This window comes from Leptodactylus fuscus, chromosome 1 (genome assembly GCF_031893055.1).
Source record: "Leptodactylus fuscus isolate aLepFus1 chromosome 1, aLepFus1.hap2, whole genome shotgun sequence".
Classification (NCBI taxonomy): Eukaryota; Metazoa; Chordata; class Amphibia; order Anura; family Leptodactylidae; genus Leptodactylus; species Leptodactylus fuscus.
The window spans coordinates 283,726,807-283,749,419 of NC_134265.1; the positions used below are offsets into that span (position 1 = coordinate 283,726,807).

The following is a 22,613-nucleotide window of genomic DNA, read 5'->3' on the forward strand; positions in this document are numbered from 1 at the left end:
TGAGATTTTTTTTGGAAACATTAAAAACTCACCAGGTAGAACATTCCCTGTTTCTTCTGGTTCACAGGCCATGAGTGAAGATGGTTAGGTAACCACTGAGGCCAACCACCGGCCTCAGCAGTCACATGTTGGATACTGGTCTATCGACAGTGATGTCACTGGTACCAAACGTGACCGCTGAGGCCACTGATTTGCAGTAGTGGTCCCTGACCCTTTGCCTTTTTGGCCTGGGAAATCTATGGTGTGGAAGGTATGGACAACAAACTGCCCTAACCGAGGAGTGGGGGAAGGTGAGGATCATTGTCATGCCATCCTTATTTTTTTTTTCTCACGCAATTCCTTTTCGCTATTTTGTTTAAACATGTGGATGTTTTTTGCTCTTTGGCTTCTGACATCTTTAAGAACATAATAAAGCACATTCTATAACCCACATGATCTTACTAAAAGCTAAAGCTACTCACATGTATTATAATCCTCTTATGTATGCTGCCATGTAGGTATGGCTTGTCATAGACTGAATATATTTATTAATATTGGCATAGCAGTATATATTCACAGTGCAGTATGGCCTGTAGGGCTGAAGATATACATTAGGTAGCAACACATGGAATAATGCAGTTTAAAGTGGCTTAAAATCCAATAAATCAGCTGTACACAATGAAACTTGAATGTCATTTCCTCTTTATTCCTTACAAATATCAAAAGTAATGACCCATTGGAGAAGTGTCCAAGAGCTTAAAAGGATTGTCCAACCAAAAATTATAATGCTTAGGATTGGATATGATAACAATAGATGTATTCACTTCATCAATTCAATGGCTCTCCTTTTCTGATGCTGACAGTTCCAAGCATAAAAAAATACTCTTTACTGGATGACCTTTTAATAATCTTCACATTTGTATCAAATAAAAATGTCTAAATGAGTGAGAATTCCTAACTCTCAATACATTATTGCATATATATATATATATATATATATATATATATATATATATATATACATACACTCACCGGCCACTTTATTAGGTACACCTGTCCAACTGCTCGTTAACACTTAATTTCTAATCAGCCAATCACATGGCGGCAAGTCAGTGCATTTAGGCATGTAGACATGGTCAAGACAATCTCCTGCAGTTCAAACCGAGCATCAGTATGGGGAAGAAAGGTGATTTGAGTGCCTTTGAACGTGGCATGGTTGTTGGTGCCAGAAGGGCTGGTCTGAGTATTTCAGAAACTGCTGATCTACTGGGATTTTCACGCACAACCATCTCTAGGGTTTACAGAGAATGGTCCGAAAAAGAAAAAACATCCAGTGAGCGGCAGTTCTGTGGGCAGAAATGCGTTGTTGATGCCAGAGGTCAGAGGAGAATGGCCAGACTGGTTCGAGCTGATAGAAAGGCAACAGTGACTCAAATAGCCATCCGTTACAACCAAGGTAGCCAGAAGAGCATCTCTGAACGCACAGTACGTCGAACTTTGAGGCAGATGGGCTACAGCAGCAGAAGACCACACCGGGTGCCACTCCTTTCAGCTAAGAACAGGAAACTGAGGCTACAATTTGCACAAGCTCATCGAAATTGGACAATTGAAGATTGGAAAAACGTTGCCTGGTCTGATGAGTCTCGATTTCTGCTGCGACATTTGGATGGTAGGGTCAGAATTTGGCGTCAACAACATGAAAGCATGGATCCATCCTGCCTTGTATCAACGGTTCAGGCTGGTGGTGGTGCTGTCATGGTGTGGGGAATATTTTCTTGGCACTCTTTGGGCCCCTTGGTACCAATTGAGCATCGTTGCAACGCCAAAGCCTACCTGAGTATTGTTGCTGACCATGTCCATCCCTTTATGACCACAATGTACCCAACATCTGATGGCTACTTTCAGCAGGATAATGCGCCATGTCATAAAGCTGGAATCATCTCAGACTGGTTTCTTGAACATGACAATGAGTTCACTGTACTCCAATGGCCTCCACAGTCACCAGATCTCAATCCAATAGAGCATCTTTGGGATGTGGTGGAACGGGAGATTCGCATCATGGATGTGCAGCCGACAAATCTGCAGCAACTGTGTGATGCCATCATGTCAATATGGACCAAAATCTCTGAGGAATGCTTCCATCACCTTGTTAAATCTATGCCACGAAGAATTGAGGCAGTTCTGAAGGCAAAAGGGGGTCCAACCCGTTACTAGCATGGTGTACCTAATAAAGTGGCCGGTGAGTGTATATATATATATATATATATATATATATATATATATATATATATCTGTATCTACTTGCAGAGAATACACCTGCAGAGAACATCATCTCTTGTTTCCGTTAGTCCTAGCAAGTATAGGGAGAAATCCACACTTAGTTGTGGCTTTCTAATCATCTATTGATTCTATGCCATTATGTAATAGTGATAAGATATACTTACTGTATAATATAATAATAAGCTTTCCAAAGATTGAGGAAGCCAATTGTCATCTGCTTGCATACAAGGGAGATGGTGTGGGCACACTGTGTAAGACCTGATGTCCCCCAATTAATTAGAATATATACAGTATATACAGTGTTAGAATATATGAATTTTTAATACTCCAATTTGTGTACTAAGTTACATATTAAAACGTCTAGCTCATTGGAATTGCAGACTTGAAAGACTGATCTACATAATGTGGATTATTTTCTTCACTGCAATTACATGTATTTGGGTTTTCTGGCAAAGCTGCATCGAGAAGTATGGAGTTTACTGTATTTATCAAGCGCCAAGACAGTTTTAGGACTTCACTGCCAAGAAATGTTGCAGTAAGCTATAGCTGGTTGTAGTAATCATAGAACTTTATAGGTATTAAAGATAACCTATCGCAAGAGTTTACAATCTATGAGGTAGCAGGGGCGATATCAGAGGTAGAAGGCGGCATCGGAGGTAGCATTGCTTATACAGTGGTCAGACAATTTTGTAATAGAGGTTACTGTCATTACACAAACATAAACTGTATGAGCCGTCACCAGTTGTGTCCGTTAACATGCAGATGGTGCCTGGACATATAAAGTTAGACTCAAATGGCACCATATCGTGTTAATGTTACCTCCGATGCGTCCCCCACTACGTCTTGTGTCACCCCCTCTACTCATAGATTGTAAGCTCTTGTGAGCAGGGCTGTCAGTCCCATTGTGTGAAGTGACTATTTCTTTATAATGTATCTTTTTTTTTTTTTTTTATCTGTACGTGAACCCTACAAATTGTACAGTGCTGCAGAATATGTTGGTGCTAAATAAAATGTATTATTAGAAACAAGAACTATCAACTGTATATTCCCAGACTGATGCTGCTGCTCTGAATCTGATGCCATTACTTTTAGCTGCCAATAGGGGTCTATTATCAACTGGGTGGTCTCCACTGTCCAGTGTCACTGCTACCCACTTCATCGTATTCTTCTATTGGTAGCTGAACTGCACCAGTATCTTTGAGACCATGCAAGCTGCAGAACTAATAATAATAAGTCCAGCAATGCCAGTCTAGGGGTAGTGTCAGAGGTCATGACAAGTCGTCTTTAAGACCCTAAAAAATGATAGCTATGACACGTTTAGCTATGGAACCTTTCTTCTCCAAATATTCATTGTATTTATTGGATAATTATGGACATACAGACTAGAAATGATTTGTAACTGTGACTAAAAAGAGTTTGCTGCTTTGGAAACACATCTAGATTTTGAAGCAGAATGGATGATGCTGAGTACAAAGCATGGCAACTGGACTATACACTCTACAGGGATTCTTCTTTTCTTCTGTGTAGAGTACCTCGGGGTCTCCTGCTGGCATAAACGCTTTTTATTTAATAATAAAATAAGGTGAATCAGTGTATTTTATAAATAATTCACATTGCTTTCCCCCTGAATGGATCTTTGAAGGATTACTCATTGAGCAGTTTTTTTTGTCAGAATTAACAGTGCCTGCATTAGAAGATAAGAAATAAGAATCAAAAGACCATTCTATATACCTATAGAGCAATACTTGGGAATACACACTATTTTTTTTCATTAATATTAATAACTTCTTTTGCCAGAAACAAAAATTAATTGCTTGTATTCAGAAAAGAATTATCTCAATATAACACAATATATTACATGAATGCCTTTACAACAGGAGCTTCTGATGATATCTTGAAAAACACAGCTTAGGGTAACATTATTATTGTTACAGTGACATATTATTCTCTTTATCAAGTGTTAATAAAGCCTTTGAATGCATTTAGAGACTTACAATAGTTGGACAATGTAGTACAGTACTTGAAAAGTAGTGCTGGACTGATTCGGTGGGCCCACCTGCCATCCATACAGAACGGGGCCACTTTTATTCACACTGTATATGGTGCTGCTATTATTGTATCAACCTCAGTAAGATCTGGTTATTTATAAATCAACCCACAAGCAGTGGCGTAACTAGGAATGGCTGGGCCCCAAGGCGAGCATTTAACATGGGGTCCCTCCTTCCCGACCGACCCAACCTGCCCTCACCCCATGCGTGCGCACAAACCGCATTCCTGCACACACTACAGGGTGGGCCATTTATATGGATTCACCTAAATAAAATGGGAATGGTTGGTGATATCAACGTCCTGTTTGTGGCACATTAGCATATGGGAGGGGAAGAACTTTTCAAGATGGGTGGTGACCATGGTGGCCATTTTGAACTCAGCCATTTTGCATCCAACTTTCAATGGGAAGAGGGTCATGTGAAACATCAAGCTCATTGAGAATTTGACAAGAAAAACAATGGTGTGCTTGGTTTTACTGTAACTTTATTCTTTCATGAGTTATTTACAAATTTCTGACCACTTATAAAATGTATTCAAAGTGCTGCCCATTGTGTTGGATTGTCAATGCAACCCTCTTCTCCCACTCTTGACACACTGATAGTAACACTGCACAAGAAATGCTAGCACAGGCTTCCAGTATCCGTTGCTTCAGGTACTACAGATCTCGTATCTTCACAGCTTAAACAATTGGTGGCAGAGTTTCATCGTTCCATTAATGTCCCATAGTGGCTCGTGCGCACAGTATTATGCCCCATAATGACCCCTGCACACAGTATTATGTCCCATAGTGGCCCTTGCACACAGTATTAGTCCCCACTGTGGACCACCCATGAACAATTATTATACTCTGAGGTCTTTTCAGACCCCAGAGTATAATGATCGGAGTCCCAGGGGAGGATACAAACATAAAAAGCAATGTTACTTACCTCTCCCTGGCTCCAGCTCTCCTGTTGATGTCGGCCATCTTCAATGATGGACCAGACGTCACATGAGCCGGTCATGACGCATAATGATGCAAGCCCGGCTCATGTGATGTCTGGGATGTCAACAAATAGGCCCGAAGCCTTCCGGAGCCAGGAGAGGTAAATAACAGTGTTTTTTATGTTCCATCACCTCTCCTAGCCCTCTGGTCATTATACTCAGGGGTCTTAAAAGAACCCCCGAGTTTAATGATAGCGGTGTTTGTAGGGTTCGTAGTCCTGCAGCCTTACTTACCGATCTGCTCTGCTGATCACAGCCACCTCCACAGAAGGGAAGCGCAGGCGGCCATGATCAGGAGCCAGGATCGGTCCTATTAAAAATTTTTTTAAAAATCATCTGCAGCTGGGCCCTGTGGCAGCCAATACCCCGGTAGCTACGCCCCTGCCCATTAGAAATAGACCCAGTGGTCAGTCCCTGACTCCAACCTCAGCTTCAAATGGAACTGCCTTCTTCTGGGTTCTATTATTATGTCACAGGCTTTGCATACTGAGAGATACTCTCATACTTTATTCAACAATGCTGAATACTTGGCGGTAACACAACCAGTCCTCTGTATTAGTACACAAAGCATGTTTTAAGATAACACAGATTACACTGGGTACTAGCAATACATTATTTTATTTTCCACTTGATCTTCTCTATCTTGGTCCTACTAATGGTCTCATTTTCTCCATGGTATAAGGAACTTTGGAGCATAACATATTGTAGGGCTTACTGCGGTTGTTAGAATCTGTCAACTCTCCTGACATGTCTATTTTAGCAAATCATTGTATTTCCACAAAATGACATTTCCAGAGTATCTTTTGTTTCAATTCCGTGTTGTGCCATTTCTCTGTTATGCTTCCTAGAAATCTAGAATGTATTATTTGAGATTTTATTATTTGGGGGCTGTCTCCTTATACATTTTGTCACTGTCCAATCATTGCTGACAGAGAGGGGCATAGGGACACAATCAATGTATTATGTAATGTATATCACGTAATGGAAGGAATAACAGAGGAATGACATGGAGTAATGAGAATAGATGTTCCAGAATTGTTGTATCATGGTGAATACAACAGACACGACAGGTGTGAGAACAGGTCCTCTTAACCTCATACGTTCTCCTACACTGTGCCTATGGATGCAGTATTTTGGCAATAATATTTTTTCTATTTTAATATAATACTGATATCTTGTTTTCCAGTATACCTCTTGATTTTAGTATGTTCATTCATCTACAAGGCAGTTCTGTGGGGTCTAGAGATAACAAGACTATGGACATTATTAATCTGCAAATCTACATCTTAATATTGGTGCATAGTGATCATGATCACAGGCTTCATAGAGTGCGCTGTCATGACATCTACAAGTATTGTAATCTGAGCTCTGCTGTAATGAATAAAGTTAAATATTTAAAGCCCGTGTCAGGTAATATCACACCACCCCATTGTATTGTATACATGTTGCTAGGGAGTTTCTGGATTATATTGTGGCTGTATGTAATAGGCTAGCATATTAATGTAGAAAGATGTCATTGGTATTCGGTACGCTGTTCTTATCTTTTTCTCATGTCTTTTGGCATTTTTTGGTTCATGGTTAAGGTATAAGTGTGATTTTGTATTTGATATTAAAAAATAAAATTCTTTACATCTTCCGTTTTAGCTTTTCTGCTACATTGTCTGCTACTCCTTTCCTATAGTGCTTCCTCTTGTCTCCCAGTTTGCCATATCTGCTGCTAGCGCATTTACGTCTAGAAGAGGCATAGACTAGCACAGGCCTTCTGTGACTAGGGAGGAGCAGGTCACTTCCAGTCTTCTTCACCATGAAGGGATTATAAACCAGAAACTGCAATGATATTCTAGCCTTGCATTATCAGAGCAGTTTCCTTGGCTAGAGAGGCTGAAGGACCTGTGATTACATCACCACCAATAATCCACAGGTCCTTTATCCAGGAGATTCTGCAGGTTGAATGCTCTAATCTGGAGGCTGAAACAACATAGACTGGTAATGGTGGTTGGAGGTTCCTCTCATATCAATTCTCTGTTATGGAGGTACCCCTAACAATGGTGGAGGTGTGGGGACGATGATTTTTGGTTGCCACCAGTGAGGGTATTATGTGTACAGCACTGTGGCATATGTTTGGCACTCTGTGCGGACTATTAAGGCCTGAATCAAAAAAGCCTGGACTAGCAGGTTACATCCAGTTCACTTGTAAGTGTGTCCATTAAATGCATAGGATTGTATGACATGATATGCTCACTGGTCGAATTTACCTGATTAATAAAGGAATGACTTATGTTGTACTATGTGTCTCAGATCAGAGAGAGGTGTCAGGAACTTCAGATGCATTGAAGAAGCACATGCTTAACTACACTTACAGTCCTATGAAAAAGTTTGGGCACCCCTATTAATCGTAATCATTTTTAGTTCTAAATATTTTGGTGTTTATAACAGCCATTTCAGTTTGATATATCTAATAACTGATGGACACAGTAATATTTCAGGATTGAAATGAGGTTTATTGTACTAACAGAAAATGTGCAATATGCATTAAACCAAAATTTGACCGGTGCAAAAGTATGGGCACCTCAACAGAAAAGTGACATTAATATTTAGTACATCCTCCTTTTGCAAAGATAACAGCCTCTAGTCGCTTCCTGTAGCTTTTAATCAGTTCCTGGATCCTGGATAAAGGTATTTTGGACAAACAATTCAAGTTCAGTTAAGTTAGATGGTCGCCGAGCATGGACAGCCCGCTTCAAATCATCCCACAGATGTTCAATGATATTCAGGTCTGGGGACTGGGGTGGCCATTCCAGAACATTGTAATTGTTCCTCTGCATGAATGCCTGAGGATTTGGAGCGGTGTTTTGGATCATTGTCTTGCTGAAATATCCATCCCCGGCGTAACTTCAACTTCGTCACTGATTCTTGAACATTATTCTCAAGAATCTGCTGATACTGAGTGGAATCCATGCGACTCTCAACTTTAACAAGATTCCCGATGCCGGCATTGGCCACACAGCCCCAAAGCATGATGGAACCTCCACCAAATTTTACAGTGGGTAGCATGTGTTTTTCTTGGAATGCTGTTTCTTTTTGGACGCCATGCATAACGCCTTTTTTTTATAACCAAACAACTCAATTTTTGTTTCCAAAATGAAGCTGCCTTGTCCAAATGTGCTTTTTCATACCTCAGGCAACTCTATTTGTGGCGTACGTGCAGAAACGGCTTCTTTCTCATCACTCTCCCATACAGCTTCTATTTGTGCAAAGTGCGCTGTATAGTTGACCGATGCACAGTGACCCCATCTGCAGCAAGATGATGCTGCAGCTCTTTGGAGGTGGTCTGTGGATTGTCCTTGACTGTTCTCACCATTCTTCTTCTCTGCCTTTCTGATATTTTTCTTGGCCTGCCACTTCTGGGCTTAACAAGAACTGTCCCTGTGGTCTTCCATTTCCTTACTATGTTCCTCACAGTGGAAACTGACAGGTTAAATCTCTGAGACAGCTTTTTGTATCCTTCCCCTGAACAACTATGTTGAACAATCTTTGTTTTCAGATCATTTGAGAGTTGTTTTGAGTAGCCCATGATGCCACTCTTCAGAGGAGATTCAAATAGGAGATCAACTTGCAATTGGCCACCTTAAATACCTTTTCTTATGATTGGATACATCTGGCTATGAAGTTCAAAACTCACTGAGGTTACAAAACCAATTTTGTGCTTCAGTAAGTCAGTAAAAAGTAGTTAGGGGAATTCAAATCAATAAAATGATAAGGGTGCCCATACTTTTGCACCGGTCAAATTTTGGTTTAATGCATATTGCACATTTTCTGTTAGTACAATAAACCTCATTTCAATCCTGAAATATTACTGTGTCCATCAGTTATTAGATATATCAAACTGAAATGGCTGTTGCAAACACCAAAATATTTAGAACAAAAAATGATTAAGATTAATAGGGGTGCCCAAACTTTTTCATAGGACTGTATGTTAGCTAGACTTAATATGACACTCTTCATGCCAGCCCAGACAGCCCAGATATAATTAAATTATCACTAGTCCTACTAGGACCTACTATCATACTAGCTAGGATAGTTGTATATAGGTGTATATTATATAGACCTTTTTATTGATTCGTCGCCTTTAATTATTTGAATTCAATTTGAAGCTTTTCCATTTCACTAACCTTTAAACCAATGTTGCATTAAACAATAGTACAGTGTGTACATGAGGATTACACTGTTTCTGGCTATTATATGATTTTCAGTCTGTAGCTTTAAGAAGTTTAGCGCCTCTTCAAATTTTACTTATTGCATACATTTCTGTCTGAGCTAATAGGTGGAGACTAGCTGCCATACAATACTCCAGTATGTAGAGGAGAATCTGTTCTATAACTGTATCTAATTCACAAACAGCCCCAAAGATCATGTAGTACAAATAAAACGAAGTACTAGCCTGTCATGATGCCAAGTACCAAGCTTTGGTTTGTGATAGAAAGCTCCTATTCAGCTCCTGAATCAGACTAAGGCTATTTGCACGTGATTGAATGGCATGGACGGCACACGGATGCTTCTGCGGCCCTAGTCCCATTCTTTCAATGAATAGGAGCCATGGAAGCAAGGTCACAAAACCGGATAGGAATTCGACCTGTCCTGAGTTTTGCGGCCCGGATTGTCGGATTGGACGTTGATTTGTGTAATACATGGTTATATGCGCGGGCTGACAGAAATTAATGGGTCAGTGTGCTATCCATGAAAAACTTAGATAGCACATTACCTAGCCCACGGTCCTCTGCAAGGGGCCTAGGCTTGTGTTTCTGCTGTTATGTCTTTTCCTCTGCTCACTCATCCCCTCCCCTCTCCATAGAGATCTATAGACATGTATAATCTGAATTATATGACCTGTATTTTTCTCTAATAAGATATATTAAACAGTTTTTTTTTTATATTCACCTGTACTATTGAGTGCATAGTATTGTCATGATAAACATGTCTCACTGAACATTCGACTGTTTGATAAATGCTTGTGTGCCATTTACACATGCTGGCAGCCTCAAAGTAGAGGAAACACATTAGATGATATCACAGAGAGAGAGCATTAGTTGTAAAAAGTGGTAACTCTGTCATTGCAAGGTTTGCCAAGTGAGAAAGTGTGAATTTTTCTGTTGTTGCTATGTTCTAATTAGTAAGCTAAATGAGGTAGGTCTGTTATTAGATACATACAATGTGGGAGCAAATGAGTCTCTCGTGGATTAGAAAGATGTGTATTGTATCTCTTTATTATTCAGTGTCTTAAAGGACTAAATTGATCTTACTAATGTTTTGTGTTTTGCTGCAATTATGTTTAACCATGGATTGTAAACTGAGAATAAACACTAGGAAATGCATTGAATAATCCAGGAGTTGTTAATTTATGGGCTCATTGAAAATCATAGCTAACCTATACTTGCATGCATAGATCATAGTATATCATCTTCTTACTATAACTATACCCGCACTGTGCCTCTGTGTACCTCCCATTTGCATAGTGACACATAGTAAATAGGGACATACAGCATTGAATGCCTTGAGGTGCCTAGTGTAATGCAGCCATAGCCTACATTATGCAATTTTACCACCAGTTGTGCCATTGACAAATTGAATATTAATGGCTGTTGTGAGATGGTGACAGGCAGAGTCGTAGAGTGATGGTATATCTCCCCCAGATTCCTGACATGTGTGGTCCGGGGTGGATCTTGAATATGCCTCAGCCCAGGTGTGGGTCCTGGGCATGTTACTGGGCCATAAAAGGCTGCAAAGCCTGCACATCAGGGAAGATCCTGGGGGAGGGTGGAGGAGCTGGGTTCTGTCCCAACACCCTGTTATCTGGGTGTTGGGACAGAACCCAGATTTATTTATTTTTTTTTGGCATATTAACTAGTGAGAGGGCCCAGGCCTCCTAAGGTGTCGGGCCCTGTGGCAGCTGCGACCACTGCTACCGTGGTAGTTACGCCACTGGTTTTATACTCAAATTTGCCCATTTTGGGGACTAGTCAGTGCAACAGGCATCTTACTTTGAAGGAAAAAAATGGGGCAATGTTCCTGGTTGAAAAGTAATGAAGAATAAGAATTGGTTTTCCAGAAAAAGACACCACTATTACTCTTTTGTGGGAGCAGAATGCCACACTAAACATGGCAATGGTATTTGAAGTAACTTTCTAATATTTTGTGACCTCCCCACCATTGTATTTAAGGAGTAACTATTGTTTTGATTTCATGCCTACAATGTAATATAATCTGAGGATTTTGCTCTAGAATCACCATAGATGTATCCCAAATTTGTAGTAGACTGTACGAAGGGGTGGGGACCAGCAGGGAAAGATAGCTGATTTGAATAACCCCAGAAAAAAACATTTCTGGATACATTTCATGTGAAAAATATTTATAGATGATAGGTGATTTTTGATTTATAGTAATAGTTATGTTTTCAAGAAAAAGTTCTGGTATCCCCCCAAATGAAAAGGGGATGGGGGCTTACATGAAAAGGAGTTGGGTTTCCAAAAATGAGGCAATGTATACCAGAATTGCATGGGAATTCTGTTGCAAGGTAAGCCAACTTATTAGTGAGATAAACTATAAATTTAGCAGAGTCTGAAAGTTTTTTTTTTTTAAACATGTTAATGGTGACTTTTTTTTTCTTGATAGGTTGCCAGTGGATACGACTATGAATGCAGAAACTTTCTATGGTCTGGTGCTTGATTTCTTTTTGTGGCCAAGGTTATCTTCTTGGGCGAGAATACGACCTGTCCATAATAAGGAAATCATGGCTGCTTTCCAGACAAGTATCAGACAATAGAAAGTTCCTGCACTCATGGTCTTATCCATGAGCAACTGATCACGATATCAGACTGTCACCACTAAGATGGTTAGAGAGCACAATTTTTAGTTATTTATGTTTGCAAAATTGTTGCTTAAAGTTTAATTGTCTAAAAATTTAAATGTAGTTATGCTTGGGGCAAAACAGTTTAGGCTAATGCCCCATGTAGCGAAATGCAGCAAAACTACCCTGTGGAAAAGCCCAGCAGAAACACATTGCATTTTTCATTGAGTTTTCCTCTGACTTTCTTCCCTTATTATTCTTTTATGGAACACGCCAGCTTTTCTGCAGATATAATTGACATATTGTGACTTTAAAAATGCTGGTGGTTTTTAAAACCCATATTTTCTACTGCATATTTTTGTCTGCAATGTATGGATGGCATTAGCTAAGGCCCCATGTTGCAGAAATGCAGATTTTTTTTTTTTGTTGCAGATTTTGTTGCATTTGCACGATGTGGGGCCTCAGCCTTAAGGTAGCACCCAAATGGCTAATAATCAATAAACCAGAAAACATATTGTAAGCCGATGGCTGTTCAGGTAATGGAGGGGGTGTATATCTCACCCAGACTACTCAGGTGGGTGAGATGAGAAAACTCAAGAAGGATTGTTTGTTCTCAGCAGACAACTTTCGTCTGCTGAGCATTTTGGTAAATGCTCAGTATTGGGCTGGATTTTTAGGAATGACAGGTAGGTTGGTAGTGGGACCTGTCATTCCACCCCCCTCCAGTCCACACTTTGGGGATGTTCTGGCAGCGAATCAGCTGTAGAGAGTCTCCTCATCAAGAAGGCTTAAGAAGTTGCTCTAGCAGCAACACTTTGGCAGAGCTTGGCTGGAGTGTCAAAGAGAGAGGTCATGTTTTTGGAGCTGTGTCCTGAATGATTCTACTGGCTTTTTGATTTCTGTTATTCTAGGTGAGGTAACCTATTCTTTGTTTAGTTAGAGCCTAGCCGGGCAGGTATTTATTTTTGTATTGTTTCCTTTTGTTGCTACACTATATTTTTGAGTGAAAATAAATTCTACCTTTGTTTTGGACTAAAGAAACTGGACTTGTGTGTCTATGCCACCCCACCTAGCAACCCCAGACCCTGACAATATGTAATAATAACATGTAATGTGTTGCAAAATCTATGAGTTTAAAAATTATACTCACCTTTTCTCGTTGCTCCGGTGCCTCTTAGCGCAGTCCAGTCCTGCCGGTCCAGTGTTGCCTTCAGTGGAAGACCCCACAGTACGTGACCGCTGAGGCTAATCAGAGGCTGCAGCAAGGGGTGAGGTTCCCTACCTGTGACACCTCGTCTTCCTGAGGCTCCTGATTGGCTTCAGCGGTCACTTGTCGGCTAAGGCCAGTCAGTGGCTTCAGCGGAAGGGATCTGGGACGTCACAGATGCCGAGGATTTTCTCTTCCTGAAGACACCGGAGCAACGGGGACAGGAGAATATGATTTTTTTTTTAAATGTTCTCACTTCCCCCAAACTATTTTCCAAAAATAATTTTTTGGCCTGGACGACCTCTTTAGATCTTGGCGATCAGATGATACCAAAAGGAATTTTAATTTAATGTAAAGTAAGAACCTTTTTGTTTCAATGTATTGCTGTTTCCTGTAACAAGTGTCTGTTGTCTTGTGGCTCTGTCTGGAGGTATTTATGACTGTCATTCATTGCAATGGTTTGATTATAGCGTTTTTGTATGTGTTTACTTAGCTGCCTATAATGTAACTAGGTCTCTGACTATATTATCTCATATAGCATGCATCATCTAGGAGATCAGACCAATGATTACTGCTGCCTGTGATATCTATATACATGTCAATATCGCCATCACTCCCACTCATTTCTGTAGAGCACATCAATTCAGTTAGAAGAGGAATGCTGGAGAAAACATGTGAATGATAATTTCCTGGTCATCTTATTTTTCTGGAAGATATACAGTACCGTAGTTCAGAAAATGGCTTCTGTACACAGTAAGCATTAGACATTGACACTTTAGCACCAAGTCAGTTTTTTATTCAGCCTGCCTATCTGTCATATGTTGCACTTCATATTCTTCAGTGATACAAATAAACCAGCTGTAGTTGTGTTAGCTATCTGGTATATAGAGATTGCACCTGTATTTTGGCCACAGTGCCTCGGGGACAACAGCCACGGTGACAGATTACAGAATGCCAGTGATTATTCCCCGTACTATGAAATGACTGTTTATTACCTCTGTACTGTGACATTACTCTGCATTATCCCTGTGACATAGCTGTGCATTAGCTTTTATCTTTATGACTGTGTTTATTACCCTTGTGCTGTCACATCACTGGATTTATTTTCTCTCCTCTCCTTATTCGGAGGACATGAACACTCAACCAAGGCGAGAGTGCATGTGTATGGCAAAGTTGAGAGGAATAGCAACCACATTAACAAGCAGTCACTTGATAACCATTAACTGTGTATTGTCACCTTTACCCTTAGGCATTTACCACTAGCATAATAATAATAATTATCATCATCTTTATTCATATGGCGCCAACATATACAGTAGCACTTTACAACTCAGAGGACACATGAACAGACAATATGAGACATTACAATGTGACAAAGAAATAAACATATCAAACAATAGGAGTGAGGGTCGTTACAATCTATGAGCTTTATCATTTTTTATGTTTATTACCTGTATTTTATACATTTCTTTGTAACCTTGCATTCTTTTATTTCCCTTAGTGAACTGACTGACTCCAATTCTACAAATGGATCTCATTTTCATGGTGAGTACAGTATCAGATCATGTCTGTATTTTTTTTCTTTTAATTCTATATAGATATATGGGGTGCAGCTTTAAAAACTACAATGTAGTATCCATTTTTTTGGTACAATGTAGGAACTTAACTGGGCCACACTGATTTGTATAGCTCTACAACTTTTGTGACTTTTTTGTAAGAGGTAATTCTACCTTAGACATTTGTGGTATATCCATGTTCCATAAATATCTTATAAATGCAGGTTGCCCGTCTTAGGCTGAGGCCCCATGTTGCGGAAACACAGATTTTTCTGTTTGTAGATTTTTTGCATTTTTTTTTTTTTTTTTTTTTTTTGAGCCAAAGTCAAAAATACCTACAAAAGGAATAGGAAATATATAGGAAGTTCTTATACTTCTCCCTTCTGCTCAATCCACTCCTGGTTTTGGCTCAAAAAACTGCAGCAAAATCTGTACCAAAAAAAGCTGTGTTTCCACAATGTGGGGCTTTAGCCTTATACTCAGAATTGGAGTCACTTGCCCAACCTGGTGGCTACTGCATCCAGATGGAAAATAAATGAAGGGGAAAGAGACAACACAATTTGGCTTTTCTTTTACCATGGCTCCCACAGCAGTAAATGGAGAGAGTTGTGCACATGCTAAGGTGGGGAGTCCCCTTTAAAAGGCTCCACAAAACTGTCCATTATTATTATTCTGCTACTGGATATGGATTTTGCTGTTCAAAGACAATTCTGCATGCTACGTTATATTGAATACAACATTTCAGGAGCTATGAAGCATGACTCATTTTTCAGACATACGTTTACGATTTACCCTTAGATCAGTGTGATTATGGATAATAATTGTATGGTGAGATATCATTATATGATGTTGTGGTTACTTGTTGCTATGACCTACTTTCTTGAACAAAATAATTGCATACAGTATTTCAGAATTCCAATGATGCCTTTTATGAAACAATTATTTCTATATATATTTTTTTCCTTTTTACTTGATCACCTTCAAAGTATACATCTCAAAAGGTGTTTTTCTTTTGTTACTTTGTCTTACACTTTCATTGCTGCTAGAAAACGTATTGCTGAATACCCTATGAATTATCTGATATAGCTGGTGAAAGCCTGGGACAGCCACACCATTTTAGGTAAAAATAAAAGGATTTTCTGATAGTTCAAAATGATACGTATGCAGGAGGTCTATCACTTTCTAATGTACTGTCTGTAGCTGAAATGCACATATGCAGATACATGACCATGTTCCTGTTGTTTATTTTCTACATATGTGACATCCCATACTCTCTGGTCATTGCCTCTCTCCATTTCGAACAGTATCACATCATATGACTCGTCTTCATCTGCAATCTCAACTGGTTCCTGATTTTCCTGTCTTCTTCACTCTCTAACACTGTAGTAAGGTTTTTTTTTTTTTTAAGCTGCACCTCATCTCCTGTTTTTTTCAGAGCAGAGCAATGTCTCAGTGGCAGACTTGTTCTTGGGAGCAAACACTATTTTTTAAAAAAATTTAATTTAGATGTTTAGATGTTACAAAGTGCCTCCAAAAAGCCACTGCACCACCCTCCACCCATAAATATAGTGCAATAATATGACACAAAATCCTTGATGTCCACATACAGGGGTGAACCTAGCCTCTCTTCCTGAGGTGACCTATAGAAAGGTCTCCCCCACCCCCAAAAAAAGACATATACACAGTAGCCAACTCCTTTTTTCCTCCCTACATGGTCCAACCATCTTTTTTTGGCCCGTCTTTTTTTGCGAAATGAAATACATACAGCATAATAAAAATCAGAAGTGTGTAAAACATAACTTTTAATTTAAAGGGGCTCTATCATTTGGAAAACTCATTTTTAACTAAGCACATACTTGCATAGCCTTTAGAATGACTATTCCACATATACCTTTTGCAAGTTAATCCCCTCAGTCGTTTTTGAATGAGCCCGCTTTTATTCACATGCTAATTAGCCCCTGGCGTGCTCCCCGGAAGTCTCAGTGAGTACTGTCTCCTGTGAGAGCAGGGAGATGAGTCATCAGCAGCAGCAGCCCCTCCCCCCTGCTCTCACACACAGACAGTGCTCACTGAGACTTCTGGGGTGCATGCTGGAGGCTAATTAGCATATGAATAAAAGTGGGCTCATTCAAAAATGACTAAGGGGATTAACATACAAAAGGTTTTCCCAATGATAGAGCCCCTTTAACATGTAAAAAATATATAAAAATTGGAAGAAGAGCAATACATGTAACTTTGCCTACGTTTCAAGGTATAAGTCTCTTAATCACAGCATGAAGTTCATGACATGCTGTCCACAATAAAAACCATCCCAGAACCAGACACACCACAGTGCTAATAAACCGCAAGTGATGTAATCACCAAACAAAGCAATGAAATGATTAACCCTTACAAATCCGATCATTCATACAGATTAGACTCATATTAGACAGGGAAAAAAACTTAATAAAAACAATAAACTATCATCATCATGCACATGTAGTGTGAGAGAGTGCAGGGTGTGGTCTGGGAGGACAAGTATATTCCTGCCAGGCACCTAAAGGGTGTTTGGTAAAGGCCCACACCAGGGAGGTCAGCTGGGTAATCAAGGCCTGATAAAGTCTGTGTGTGAGGACTGGGAAGTGTGGCACTACACTGACAGAGCTGACCTGTTCAGACTGAACATACAAAACAGGTATACAAAAAAGCAAAAATTAGATTGGAGCTCACCGTATGAATGTAGAAAAGCTTCGGGGTGCACAGATCCCTCCTCCGGACTCTGAAGGTGTAGATAGTATCCAAATGGTATATCAGTAACGGGTTGGGAACACTTCGAAGTTCAAATAAAAATTTACTTTTATTCCGTATATTGAAAAAAACATACAAAAAAGTGAAGAAGAATTAAAATAAAAAAAGAAAAAAGAAAGATTAAAAAACGCCTACGCGTTTCGGAAACATCTGTACCTTAGTCGTGGCACTGCAAGTAAATAAAGCCTGAACTTGTGTGCAACCCAGTCTCTTTGTCCCTGTTTCTTGCACTGCTACCGAGCATCTACTTGAGCGGTTCCCCACAGTAGTTAAAAAGCAAGAGATATACCAATGCATACAAGTAAAACACGAATAATGAATATGGATATTCCTATTGCAAAATGAATCACCATGAACAATAATAATAATTATAATACATTTTACTTATATAGCGCCAATATATTCTACAGCACTGTACAATTTGTAGGGTTCAAGTACACACAAAAAAGATACATTACAAAGAAATAGTCACTTCACACAATGGGACTGAGGCAGTGCCGCACCTCCCATGAGGCGACCTGAAGCGAGCTGTCCTGGACTGGCTTAGTACGGAGCGGTGGATTGGGGAGGCCGCTGAAGCAGTGCTGCTCCAGCAGCCTCCCCTCACACTCAGGCAGAGAGCAGGCCTGCTCTCTGCCTGCGAACGGCGCTAAGCCCCGCCCCCTCACACTCAGGCAGAGAGCAGGCCTGCTCTCATGCCTGTGAATGGTGCTAAGCCCCGCCCCTCCGCTAAGCCCCGCCCTCTCTGCTAAGCCCCGACCCTCCCCTGCGGGGGGGGGGGGGGGGGCGGCTTTCTCTCGTTCGCTTCGGGCGGCAAGAGGGGCAGGTTCACCCCTGGACTGAGGGCCCTGCTTTCAAGAGGTTACAATCTATGAGGTAGAGGGGGTGACACAAGAGGTAGCAGGGGCGGTATCAGAGGTAACATTGGTTATACAGTGGTCAGACAATTTTATAATAGAGATTATTGTCATTACACAAACTTAAAACTGTATGAGCCATCACCAGTCGTGTCCTTTAACATGCAGATGGTGCCTGGACATATAAAGTTAGTCTGAATCGGCATTATATCATGTGGGAGCAGGAACAGAGGAGGTTTCATTATAGGGATTGAAATTACGGTGTGGAGGGGTTTACATTAGGAATTGTGATAGGCCTGTCTGAAAAGATGTGTCTTTAGTTTGCGCTTGTAGCTTTAGAAATTGGGAGTTAATCTGATTGTCCAAGGTAGAGCATTCCAGAGAAGTGGTGCAACTCAGGAGAAGTATTTTATACAAGCGTGGGAGGTTCTGATCATAGAGAATGTTAGTCTCAGGTCATTGAGTGAACGGAGTTGTGCATTGGTTGTGCGGTAGACAGAGATGAGGCAGGAAATGTAGGGAGGTGCAGGATTATGGAGAGCCTTCTGGATGATAGTGATAAGTTTATGTTGTATTGTGTAATGAATAGGCAGCCATTGTAGTGACTGACACTGACTGGGGGCATCGCTGTAGCATCTAGACTGATAGATGAGCCTGGCCGCAGTATTCATAATAGATTGTAGAGGGGAGAGTTTAGTAAGGAGAAGACCGATTAGTTAGGAGTTACAGTAATCAAGGCGAGAATGAATCAGGGCGACAATAAGTGTCTTTAATGTATCTGTGGGGTGTATCCTGGAGATGTTTTTGAGGTGGAGCTGACACGAGCGTGCGAGTGATTGGATATGAGGGAGTAGGAAAGGTCTGAGTCAAACACAACCTCAAGGCAGCGAGCATGCTGCCTAGGAGTTATAGTAAGGCCAGAGACTGCAATGGATATCTATTAGATGGTGGAAACAGCAGTAGTTCAGTCTTTGAGACTTATACGTCACCTAAACCTATTCCTGGCTTTAGCTCAAAATGTTAACCAAAATTCAACTTTGGTCTTTGCTTTGCTCTGAGCCTCAGGATGGTTTCTGAAATGCAAAGCTAGAAGTGGATCTGGTAGAAAAAAGATATACTGCATAAGTTCTTTCCTTACATGTCCTATTCTTGTTAAATGTACTCTGGATCTTGGCTCACAAAAATTGCAGACAATCTGCAGTGGCATTTTTTGTAATTGGGCAGCCATGAATACATAGTTTTGGCAAGTCATATATTGAGAAAGTCACTATGTGTTCTGAGGCTTCATTTATGATATCCATATTTCCTCTAATGGGGCAACTCTTCATTTTATTTAGCACAGAAGGATCTATTAACCAGGAGTATGTGAATTCTAAATCAAATGGTTTATCTTTTTAGGCTCCTTCCATATTGAAAATATTGTCCTGATCATCAATTCCAAGTTATTATAAATTGTAAATCTCATGAAAAATGAGCTCTGGGGATATTTCAGGCTTAACACAAAATGCTTTACAGAAAATACAGAAATTCAATTCTGTTTGTTTTCCATGAAACAAACAATGTGCAGTGAGAGTAACTACAGCATATTCAGGAAAGTAAATAGACTTAATGGACTGCGAATGTTTGGAAAATTCAGATTAACACATGACCTTTGCTCATAGCTCAAAAATAATTCATTGTTAAGTTTAAAGGCAAAATTTAGACGGAAGGTGGGAAAACGCGTCGGTCTGTGTATATACACGCTCTAGGACCTTTGGGCTGCGCAGTGATACTTTTTCCATGGAATTAACTAATCTCATTGGTGGAACACCATGAACTGCACTATACAGGAACATCTTTGATAAATATTTGAGTATCCATGGAGTGCTGACCCCGTCTCATATTATGTATTATTTATATCAGCTCAACAAAATCTTACTTGGCAACATGTTGTGCCTACAGGCAGCTTAACTTTACATCTGGTACTAGGCACAGGCAATGAGCTGCTCAACCTTAGAGACATTTCACCCATGAGTAGATATATAGTCTGAAAGGTGTAGGAGAAAATTAGCCATGTTGCATTATCAAATGATATCTGGGTTGTGTCAAAATTTGGAATTGAATGTAGGCAGTTCCTATTAGGGCTCATACACATGACAGCAACAAATTATATTTAATGAGAGGCAGAGATCAAAGCAGGACACTAAAAAATAAAAAATGAACGTCCGGCTCTATCTTGCTATGGATTCCATGGCTGATTCGCCTGCAGATTCCATAACATAAGATTCCCCCCTCATTAGGCCCATTCATCTCCTCTAAAAAGCCGCAGTGGAAGGCCAAAATCTCTGCTTCAGCCTTCCCTGTGGGGAGCCAGTGACAGAAAATGAGGAGGACTCTGAGGCAGATGTCCACCTCAAATTCCTCTTCATTTTCCGCTGTCGGAAAATACCTATACCTTTCAGTTTGAGTACTCTTATAAAAGTGATACGAAAACCTGTAAACCAAAATCAGATACAGTATAACATAAGACTTTTCTAGCGTATGCAAAATACATGTTTCCATAACTTGTACCTTGTAGTCTGCAGTTAAAGTTGCTGCTATACTCCATTCGAGTGAGTAGCATTGCTCCCGAGCCATACTGTGCCAGAACAGCTGATCTGCAGGGTTCACAGGTATCAAAACGCAGCATATCTAATATTGATAACCTATCCTAAGGTTAGGCTATCAATATTATAAAGTGGATAATCCCTTTAAGAGACATTCCCTCCATCTTACTTCTCCCCCTTAGACTCTGTTCTAGGCATAATACAATGCATCAGCATTCCTAGACAGTTATAAATGTTTTTTATGCCTACAGCTTCCTATTGAATGTTGCACAAGGGCTAAAATTCCTTTAATTATTCTGCCATTGCCCATTAATAGACTGTATTTAACAAGAATCACAATAAATGACTTGAATTTTCTGTTTTATAAATTGTGTCACAGGTGTTACCCTTTCTCCCAATCTGCATATTTCTTTTATTAAATTACAGATTGATGTCTTTTATAGAGAATGCCTTTCTACCATCGCCACTGAAATAGAAATGTCATTAGTTGCCCATTTCCTTGGGATAACTCACCGCATTTATTTCTATGACGCAGATCCCTCTCGGACTTGGATCTCTTTCTATGAGGCCCCAAGAAGGGTATAAAAAGGTTTTGCCAGACTATAATGCTTTATCCCTGGCATTTAAATAATTTTAAAGCAATTTTTTTTCTTCATCTTTGTGGAAGTCAATTAAATGTTCTACATTTTTTAAGAAGGAATTAGATAATTGAAGTCTGTATTCTCTGCTGAAGTGCTAATGGCTCCTTTTATGTTTTAATTCCAGCAGTAGTGTAGTGGAGATTTCTGTATTACATGCCTAGCTTATAACAGAAGGACTTTAAATACAGACTAGATTTGGATGATTTATTATCAGGAAGAATTCTTTTTATCTAGTATTATTGTTATCACGGATTAGACTGTGCCATTTTCTGATAAGTTGGTGTTTACAATTTATTTCAATAAAACTAGAATATACATAGACACTGATGATTCTCTTCTCCTGGTGCTCATTTACTGTGCAGCATCAAGTGTCTATAATGTTAACTGCATTATAGAAAAGTAATAAATCAAGAACATGTAAAGACATAAACTTAATTTTTTATGTCAAGGTTGAAGGCCCACATGGCATAAATACTGGTTTGGCCACAGCGGAAACTCCATGGCAAAAACCGCTGCGTTTTAGGCTAAGGCCCCACAAGACGATCCGCAGCACAACAGCGCAGCGGGAAAAACTGCGGCGCGAACACATCGCGGTTTGAACATATAATTTGCATAGTTTTCCTCCTCGAACTTTCTGTTACAATTATATCTACGGGAAAGCCACCATAGATATAATTGACATGCTGCGATTTCCAAAACCACAAAAGTTCTGAAAATCGCAGCACGTTGGCACTGCGGTTTTAAATGCAAAGTGGGCATGGGATTCGCATGAATCCCATCCACTTTGCAGTTACTGTAAAATGTTGTGACTTTTCCCGAGCTGTTTCTGGCAAATCGTGGTGTTTCT

The 22,613-nt window shown here is 40.0% G+C and overlaps 1 protein-coding gene across 1 annotated transcript in view; it reads left to right on the forward strand.

The window, feature by feature from the left end:
* FHIP1A (FHF complex subunit HOOK interacting protein 1A) overlaps positions 1 to 22,613 on the forward strand; it is a 227,391-nt gene that overhangs the window by 60,643 nt on the left and 144,135 nt on the right. Inside the window, exon 2 of the mRNA XM_075257937.1 lies at positions 14,842 to 14,885. The gene's annotated coding sequence lies outside the window, so the exon portion shown is untranslated. The remainder of the gene's footprint in view (positions 1 to 14,841; positions 14,886 to 22,613) is intronic.